The sequence below is a fragment of the Mus pahari genome, chromosome 18, assembly GCF_900095145.1.
Source record: "Mus pahari chromosome 18, PAHARI_EIJ_v1.1, whole genome shotgun sequence".
NCBI classification, from domain to species: domain Eukaryota; kingdom Metazoa; phylum Chordata; class Mammalia; order Rodentia; family Muridae; genus Mus; species Mus pahari.
The window spans coordinates 13924966-13935077 of record NC_034607.1 but is presented as its reverse complement, the minus strand read 5'-3'; positions in this window follow the sequence as shown (position 1 = coordinate 13935077).

Below are 10112 nucleotides of genomic sequence, written 5' to 3'. Positions count from 1 at the left end.
AGGAGAGGAGAAGAGAAGAGAAGAGAAGAGAAGAGAAGAGAAGAGAAGAGAAGAGAAGAGAAGAGAAGAGAAGAGAAGAGAAGAGAAGAGAAGAGAAGTAGAGGCTGGCCATGACCACTTGGAGAGAGGGGGGAAGGGGAAGGGAATGAATGGGGAGAGGGCGAGAGCAAGAGGCAAGAGTAAGAGACAAGAGAGGAGGGGACAAGCAGCTCCTTTTATAGTGGGCCAGCATGGCTATTGCCAGGTAATTGTGAGGTGGAGTTTAGACAATGCTATCAGTTGCTAGCTGATGAGTATTGGAGAAGTGATTGGATCATGTCTCTGACCTTGAGAGGCCAATTCTTTTAAGTTCAGACTCCATTTTAGAGAACCTGACTGTCTTAGGGCTTTATTACTGTGAACAGACACCATGACCAAGGCAAGTCTTCTAAGAACAAAATTTAATTGGGGCTGACTTACAGGTTCAGAGGTTCAGTCCATTATCAAGGCAGGAGCATGGCATCATCTAGGCAGGCATGGTACAGGCAGAGCTGAGAGTTCTACATCTTCATCTGAAGGCTGCTAGTGGAAGACTGGCTTCCAGGCAGCTAGGGTGAGGGTCTTAAAGCTCACACCCACAGTGACACACCTCCAACAAAGCCACACCTCCAAATAGTGCCACTCCCTGGGCCAAGCATATACAAACCATGACACTGACAAAAGTCTGAACTCAGGTAAACTAACAGGCCAGTACCTAGCATTAATTTCCAAGTTACCCCCCAACAAAAACTGGAGCCTAGCTCTAGTCTCTAGGCTAACCCCCAACAAGATCAGTGTCTCCAGGTTATTCCCCCAACAAACCTGCACCCCCAGGTTACAAGCCCACCCTCTGCCTAATGGAGCCATCAATACAGAGGGGAGCAGAAATTAAGTTTATGATATGACTCACAGTACCAGCCAATTTTGTTAAAGGTCATAGTAACTTCCCAATTAGATACTTGCACACTAAACCCCCGCTTGCTGCTTACTATAATGTCTTGCCACATTTCCCTGGCACAGCAACCTAAGCAGGGGGTTAATGCTTTGCTAGGTTCATAGTAGGAAGGCTCTTTGGAGAAGCAGAGCCTAGCTGGGGGGGGGGGTGGGAAGGAAGTCACTGGGGAAATTGCTTGGAAGGAGGAACCTTTTGCTTGGCCACTTGTGTGGGTTCTCCTTTCCTCTCCTTGTCCCTCTTCTCTCCTGTTCCTGGCTGTCACAGTGGAAGCCACTCTGCTCTGCCACCCACCCTTGTGGCCCCATGTTCTACCTCATCACAGGCCATCAGAACAATGGAGACAGTAAGATGTCTCCCAGCCAGGAGAAATCTCACACACCCTGCTCTCACCAGGGTTCCACCAACAAAACAAGCCAAGAGCATGACTTCCGGTTAAACACCGTGGATTCGATCCAGTAAGTCCCTAGCTCCCACTCAAAAAGAGCTTTGTTGTTTGTTTGTTTGTTTCTTTATTTTTAATGGGAGCTGTTTTCAGGCTCCTATAACTCTAAATAATGTATTATTATTGTGTTTGTACTGCGTGTGTGTGTGTGTGTGTGTGTGTGTGGTGTGTGAGGGGTTGTATGCATGCCAAAGCATGCTTGTAGAGATCAGAGGACAACTTTATGGAGTCAGGTCACTCTTTCACTGTTCTGTGGATGCTGGGATCAACCTCAGCCTTTCCCAGCAGGCATTTTACGCATGGCGCCATCTCACCGGCTCTTACCTGTCTGTTTTTAAAAGTATAAACACGGGTCCTCTGCACTGGGCAGCTCCCACCGCCACCACCACTGTTGTGTCTCAGGGAAGCCATAGTTGGGCTGCAAAGCCGGCCAGCTGCACCGTCCACCCTCTTGCTTCACCCACCACCCTAAGTGGCTGTCCCGGCTCCTCCTGCTTGGGGCCAGCCAGGCCTTATGAGTCAGATGGTGTCCATTGACCACAAGCAGCGGCATGGACTCAGCAGTAGGGCATAGCATGCGGAACGCCCTGACCAGTGCCTTCAGTGGGGGAAGCTCAGAGCCTGCATCGCCTGCCTCCCAGCCGGCCCCTGAGGTCCCACCACTCATTCGCTACAGATGGGGCCTGATCAAGCAGTTCCTGGATTGCTCAACCACTCAGAATGACCTAGCCCTATGTGAGGGCTTCAGTGAGGCCCCAAGGAAGTGCAGATATAATCAGAGTTTAAGCTATCTGCCCTGAAGAAGCCATGGGCCTGCATTTACCCTAACCCCGCACCGACTGCCTTACTGAGATTGTACCTGGGAGTGAGTGAGGAAAGTAATGCTCGCCCTACATATTAACAAAAGACATCCATGTTCAATTACAGAGTCAACTCCAGACGGCACTAACACACACACACACACACAAGTATAAAGGCATATATCCAACTGGGTAGTGTGAGACTGATGGAACACTTGCTCAGGATGAAATTTTGATTTGACATCAGAGCAGGAGTTAGTAAGGAACAGGAACGCCTCCCATTTCCTCCCCTAGCTGGTGTCTCCAGGGATGTCTTAAGAGACAGTTTATTTAGTGACATCATAGTCCTCAGACTGAGCGAGTTGAACTGCCGTTGTGTCCATGTCAAAGCACCATCATGTTCCTTACCCTTTCCCTGCCTCTCCGTTGATGTCCTTCTTCCTGCCTGTGCCTTGGAGCAAATCAGGCTCTGGTTGCTGGGGCACCTAGGGCAGCATGGGAATAAAAACATATCCATATACTTCACTTCTTTCAAATTAACCTCTGCTTGTCAGGAAATGTAATGGGGCAGGGCTGGGAGATAGCTTAGTTAGTAAAGGGCTTGCTATGAAGGCTCAAAGACCTGTGGTCCCCAGCACCTCACACACACACACACACACACACACACACACACACACACACATTGAGCAAGGCAGTGCATACCTGTAATCCCAGTGCTGGAGAGTTAGAAACAAGATTATTACTGGGACTAGTTATCCAGCCAGTCTAGGCAAATTCATGAACCATGGAAAGACAGAATCAAGAAGGAAGGAAGGGAGGGAGGGAGGGAGGGGAGAAGAAAGGAAGGAAGGAGGAAGAGGGATGGAGCAGAGTATGGGAGGCCATGCCTGTAGTGCCCACAGTCAAGAGACTGAGGTGGAAGGAGCTCAAGTGGATTATATGCTTATTGCTAAACTTGCTCTCCAGGAGGAGACAGAAGCAATGGCTACCCTCCTATCTGGGTCCCTGTAACAAACAAAGGTACAAGTCTGCTTAAATTCACTCCGGGAAACCAGTGGCTTTATTGGGGCTTCCTTATAGAGCATAGGCGAGGGGTCCCTTACAGGGGTGTGGGTGCTCCTTCTGAAACAGCACCCCCAAAGCCTTCAGCTAGTAGAGTTTCCCCCACAGCAGCATAGATGAAGCCTCCTCCTCTAGTCTTCCCCCACCTGTTTACTACAGTGTCTCCTCCAGGTCACCAGCAACTCAGGTGGAGTTACGTACAACAGATAGGGAGACCCTGGGTAGTCAGCGGAGGCTCTCACAACCTCACACTCGCCCTCTCCCTAGTGCGGGCATGTACACAGTCAAGCCCAGGTAAGATAGTCATGGTACGACAGGCACAGCTAAACTTCCCAAGATGGCCGTGGCTTGGCTCGGAGGACAGTCCCTCACAACAATGCCACACAGACAAAACCCACGTCAGTGCCAGGCATGCGGCGCACGCCTTCAATCCCAGCACTTAAGAGGTAGAGGCAGGTGGATTTCTGTGAGTTTAAGACCAGCCTGGGCCACACAGTGAGTTATCTGTTAAGCAGGGATACATGAGATCCTGTCTAAAACAAAACTAAAACAAGCAACCAGAAACCACTCATATGATTCTGTATAAACATTTATCAAATGACTATCTCAGAAAATGACTGACAACCTGACCAAAGGAACCACCAGTCTGGGCTCTAGAATGGTCGGCCCTTCCTCTAGAGATGGAAAGCAATTTGGTTCTGGAGGGGCTAAGCCAGGATCTTCACAGCTTGGTTCCTCGGCTCTCCACACCTCTCCTCACGCCAGGCAACAGTGAGCTTCCACATCTCAGTTACATAGTCTAGCAACCCTGCCGGGGTGACTTTGCAAGTCTCCAGTAGACACTGACTAAACTCAAATCCCCAGACTAGGAGACTGTGGAAGTTGCAGTTCCTGTTGCTGTGATTAAAACACAACTTGCAGAGGAAAGAGTATATTTCAGTTCCACATCAATCCATCACTGAGGAGTCAGGGCAGGAACTCAGATGGGCCAGGGGCCTGTAGGAGGGAACCGATGTCAAGGGAATAGAGGAACACCGTTTACTGGCTTGTTCTAAAAGGCTTGCTCAGTGGCTCCTCCTAGCTGTCCCGGAACCCTTAGATCAGGCTGACCTCAAACTCACAGAGTATAGATGTAATTCTTGGGGCTCGAGGGCGTCTACACCATCCCTCTTTGTTCCCAAATAACAACTTAGTAACAAACTGCGGGCACAATGCTGGGCAGATAGATGCTCACCCTCTATGGCGGCCGACTTCCGGGCCACGTGGTCCTTTACCTGCACTCTGAATCTTGCCCTGGTTCACTCGGTTCCATACATGACCTCATGAAATCTCCCCTGCTGATGTCTCCTGGAGAATCCCCCAGGTGTTTTCCTTTCCTCCCTCCTTTCTCCTTTTGCTTGGAACTCCCTCCCCCACCCCTTTATGGATAGGAAGTTCCGCCCTATTGTCTTCTGCCCAGCTATAGGGTGACTCATCTCTTTATTAACCAATCAGAGGTGATGGAAAAGAATTTTTACACTTCATTGAGACAAAAGATGCTCCAAATATCACAACAACGTCAAGTCAACAACGGGACTGCGGCCAGCTATCTAGGCACAATAATCAGCATCTCAATACACACTGCATGAAACCATTTCCCAACAGCTCCCGCTTTTAGCCTCGAACTCAAGAGATCTGCTTGCCTCTGCCTCCTGAGTGCTGGGATTAAAAAGGCGTGATCTGCCAGGCGGTGGTGGCGCGGGCCTTTAATCCCAGAATTTGGGAGGCAAAGGCAGGCAGATTTCTGAGTAGAGAGGTGGCACTGCCCACAATGAACCGAGCCCTCCGACATCAATCAGCAATCAGGAAAATGCTCCTACAAGCTTTGCCAAAGGCCAGTCTGATGGCAGCGTTTTCTCACTGCGGTTCCTCTTCCCAAATGACTCTGGCTCATGTCAAGTTGATAGAAAGTCACCCTACACTGCACAGGGACTTCATAGTAGTTGTCACATGATTTCTCTTGAGGACTTCCTCTCCCCCACATCTGAAGTCCCCATCAGCTTGCCCTAACAAACAGGAGCACTGTAGCTTCAGGTTTCCTTTCCCTGTTTAAGAATGCTTTCTCTTGCCAGGTAGTGGTGGCGCATGCCTTTAATCCCAGCACTTGGGAGGCAGAAGCAGGCAGATTTCTGAGTTCGAGGCCAGCGTGGTCTACAGAGTGAGTTCCAGGACAGCCAGGGCTACACAGAGAAACCCTGTCTCAAAAAATCAAAAACAAAAGAGTGCTTTCTTTTCTCTCTGACTTTCTGACAGAGAAACCCTGGGAGTAAAGGCGTGCATCACTACTCAGCCTCTCATTTTCTTTTTGAAAAAAATTTCATATAATCTATTCTGATCACGGTTCCCCTCTCTCAACCCCCCAGATCTTTCTGATCTCCCCAACTCCAACACCAACCCTTTCTTTCTCCTACTCTTTTTTTCTCCATTAAAAAATGATATTTGGGGGCTGGAGAGATGGCTTAGTGGTTAAGAGCACTGACTGCTCTTCTGAAGGTCCTGAGTTCAATTCCCAGCAACCACATGGTGGCTCACAACCATCTTGTAATGAGATCTGACGCCCTCTTCTGGGATGTCTGAAGACAGCTACAGTGTACTTACACATAATAATAAATAAATCTTTGGGCCAGAGCAAGAGGGGCCAGAGCGAGCAGAGGTCCTTAATTCAATTGCTAGCAACCACATGATGGCTCACAACCATCTATACAGCTACAGTGTACTCATATACATAAAATAAATAAATAAATCTTTTTTAAAAATGGTATTTATTTCTCTGAATGCCAATCAGCCTTGGACTTTTGTTTGCTTTTGGTTTTGTTTCTCTGGTTTCCCTGTGTAGCCCTGGCTGCCTTAGAACTCATTCTGTAGACCAGGCTGGCCTCAAATTCACAGAGATTCACCTGCCTCTACCCCCCAAGTGCTAGGGTTAAAGGCATGAGCCACCCATGGCCCGGATCAGCTCTGAACTTTTGATTTGCTTAATAGAAAATGATTGTCAGAAGCCAATAAAGCTTCATCTTTGATCAGCATTTTAGGATGTACAAATTGCTTTCACAATAGCTTACCTTCACCTTTTAAATATGTACAATTTAACAACAACAACAATAATAATAAAGTAACAAAGAACAGCAAAAAGAGTGCCCCTGCCTGACTCAGAGCTGGACCACACCCCTCTTACATTGGAGCATCTCCAGGAAGGCCAAGGATGCTGACAACTGCATTTTTCCAGCAGAATATATTTTTTTTATTGCTTATTTGGGTTTTACACAATGCTCGCTTCCCATTCCTCCCAGGCCCACCCTCCCAATCTTGTGCCCCTCAAAAAACAATTAAAAGGAGGAAAGAAGAACATACACCAAGTCCAATTTGTGTTATCCATATACTCACAGCAGCATGGTCAGACTTTCAGCGGTCAGTCCCTTAAAGGACAACCCAGTCCTTCCCACTTTCTCCCCCCCACATATCTCACCTACACCGACAGCAGCCACCAACTGTGAAGAGTTACACTTCAGCAACTTTAACACAGCTTTTTTTTTTTTTTTCTTGAGACAGGGTTTCTCTGTGTAGCCCTGGCTGTCCTGGAACTCACTTTGTAGACCAGACTGGACTTGAACTCAGAAATCCACCTGCCTCGGCCTCCCAAGTGCTGGGATTAAAGGCATACACCACCACCGCTCAGCTTAGTAAAAACTTTTAATTCTCCCCAAATAAAAAAGAAAGTTGAAGAAGATGCAAAAAGGTCGAAGGACCTCGGATGATGCTTGTAGATTGATAGAAGTAATGTTGTGAAAATGGCTGGCCAACAAAAGCAATCTACAGATTCAATGCAATGCTAACCAAAATCCCCTTGACAGTCTTCAAAGAAATAGGAGAAGAAATTTAAAATCCATATAAAAGCACAAAAGACTCCCAGATAGCCAAGGAAATTTGGGGCCAAATAATAATGCTGGATCACCATCATTGTCATCGTCGTCATCATCATCACCAAATAAAAATGCTGGAGGCACTGTCATATGTGATCTCAATACTGCAGAGCTGTGATAATAAACCCAGCATGGTCCTGGCAGAGAAACAGACGTGGAGATCAATGGGACAGAGGTAAAAATTCAGATTTAAGTCCACACAATAGCAGCCACTTAATTTTAATGCATTTTGATGCCAAAATACTCACAGGAGGAAAGATAGTGTCTCCAACAAATGGCACTGGGGAAGCTGGACAATGGTATGTCCAAGGATGAGCCACACCCTCATCTCAGCCTGCACAAAAATCAGCTCTGAATGGACCAATGCCTGAGTGTAAAACTTGAAACAGCTGGAAGAAAAATTCGGAAGCACACTCCAGTATTTCCTGAACAGGATGCCAATTACGTAGGAAGTAAAGCCGACAATAGACAAATGAGCCGTGACGCACAGACCTTATAAAGGTGCAGGCGGGATGGCTTAGGAGGTAAGGGTGACTTGACAGCCACCAAGCCTGACAACCTGAATTTGCAACAGGTTCTCACGGTGCAGCCCCAGCTGGCCTGGAGCTCACAGTGGAGACCAAGCTGATGGGGGAACTGGCTGTGATTCTCCTGCCTCTGCCTCCCGAGTCCTGGGATTGCAAGCCTATGCTTGCACACTTGGCTCTAAGATGCGTGTTTTCCCTGCTCATGACTGTCATTTACCTGCAGCATCAGGATTCGCAGTTGCTCTGGGTCCCACCCACATGTTGGTGTTGTCCCTTTCCTTATCCTAGCCTTTCTGTAAGCACTGTTGTATGCCCACTCGCACTCTGGGTCTGTCTGTTTGGCATTGTCTAATCATAGTGCCAAACAATGTATAACTCATCCCTGGATCCTGTTTTGCTGGCACACACACACACACACACACACACACACACACACAAAGACAGTCTTGAATATTGATACATTTAAGGTTAATTTTGTTACAACATAATGTATGTATGTTTCAATTCTTGTATAGGTATTATGCCTATGCAACTTATTTCAAAATACAAGGTGTAGTCCCAGTCTTTTTAATATCTGCTACTGCAAACTATTAGGGATGGCTAAGAAATACAAGTTTAATAGTCAGACAGTCAAACTCATGGTCATGTCAGATACTAAACCACAGAAATATTCATCCTGGGTTGAACAGATAATGCATAGCTAGAGACAGGCAAGGTTTTCTTGTTCAGATGTGCTATGAATAGATAGATGGTCTTCAAAAACCTCAGAGACTCACAGAATATAGCATTTAAAGATGTTCTTAATTAATTTAAGGCTTTTTTGACATTGAGATATGTCTGCCACCGACCACCCCAGTCGGGTACGGGGGTCCCTGGAATGAGGGTCCTTGAAGCTAGGTGGGTAAGGATTTGGTGGTGACAAACAGAAACAAACACAGAGGCAGTTCGAATCTGAGTGTATTCTGCAGCTCTCAAGCAGGGGGTTTTATACATTAAAAAAACCAAACATTACATCTCTTAGAAACTATATCCAGTGAAACAATCACAGATACCAACAAAAATCATTTGGCNCAGTAAAGCACAAAAATCATCCAAGCATTACAACTCTGAAACTCTGTATTCAGTGAGTCACAAACAGAACAGGAAACATCATTATAAATCATCAAAATATAACAATTCTAAAAGGATGTATTCAGTGGGGGCTATCGTCCAAGGCTAGTGGGGTATTTCCAGGAGCAGGTTAATAAATCTTTAAGGGTCAGTGCTCCTAACCACTGAACTAACTTTCCAGCCCCATGGTCAATTATTATTTAACATCTAGTGCTTGATTTTTTTATAATCTTCAATGTATAAACTATTTTAATTCTTTCTAATTGAGGCTTCCTTTACCATAGACCAAAATCCACCTCCTCTGATGACACACATGTAGCCATATAAAATTTTATTTTTGGGAAAATTTTTATCATAATAGTTTTTCAAATGATTTAGAAAGTAAAGCATTGGTTTCCCTGGCGATAAGGTCATGTTAGTGGCCCCATCTCTAATGATGGTTTCTTACCCATTATTCTCGCTTAAGATCTTGGCCTAGGCTACCAGGAACATGTAAACAAGAAAAGGAATAAGAGAAAACAAAACAGATAAATTGCTGTGAGAACTATGGCTCAATATTTTTTTCTCTGGTGAAGAGTTCCACAACCGGTTCCAGGAGGCCTCCCCCTTTTGAGGTTGATCGCCTCAGTCTGTGGAACTTGTCACACAGATCCTACTGGATGTGGTGTGGCATATGTCAGCTCCTGGCAGCATCCTATTCCACTTAGAAGAAGACGATGAGCACTGAAAGACCTGCAGCTGGAGATGGCTTCATTCATGGCAAGCAAGCCACCAGGCAGAGTAAATGCCCTAACTTCATCTGCAGACAGAATGCTGTCCAGAAAAGACAAACGGATGCAGGGACATTGATTGCCAAGCTCTGCCAAGGCAGGACAAGCAAGTCCTGAATAATTGCTGCTTCACAAAAGGTCTGTCAGATATCCTGGGCCGGCGCATTCCAGGCAGCCATAGTCTGTCATTTCTATAATGTTGGAAGTGTTTGCCTGTATTTCCTGTATACTCAAAATATACAGGAATTTATATTTTCCTTCTTAAGTCTCTGATGGGGTTGAAGACTAGATATCATAGACTCACAATTAAGCTTAAGTTGCTTAAGACTTAAGATGTTTTTAGGTCTCTGTATTAGTCAGGGTTCTCTAGATTTACAGAACTTGCAGATAGTCTCTATATAGTAAAGGAATTTATTGATGACTTACAGTCTGCAGTCCAAATCCCAACAATGGTTCAGTAGTAGCTGTG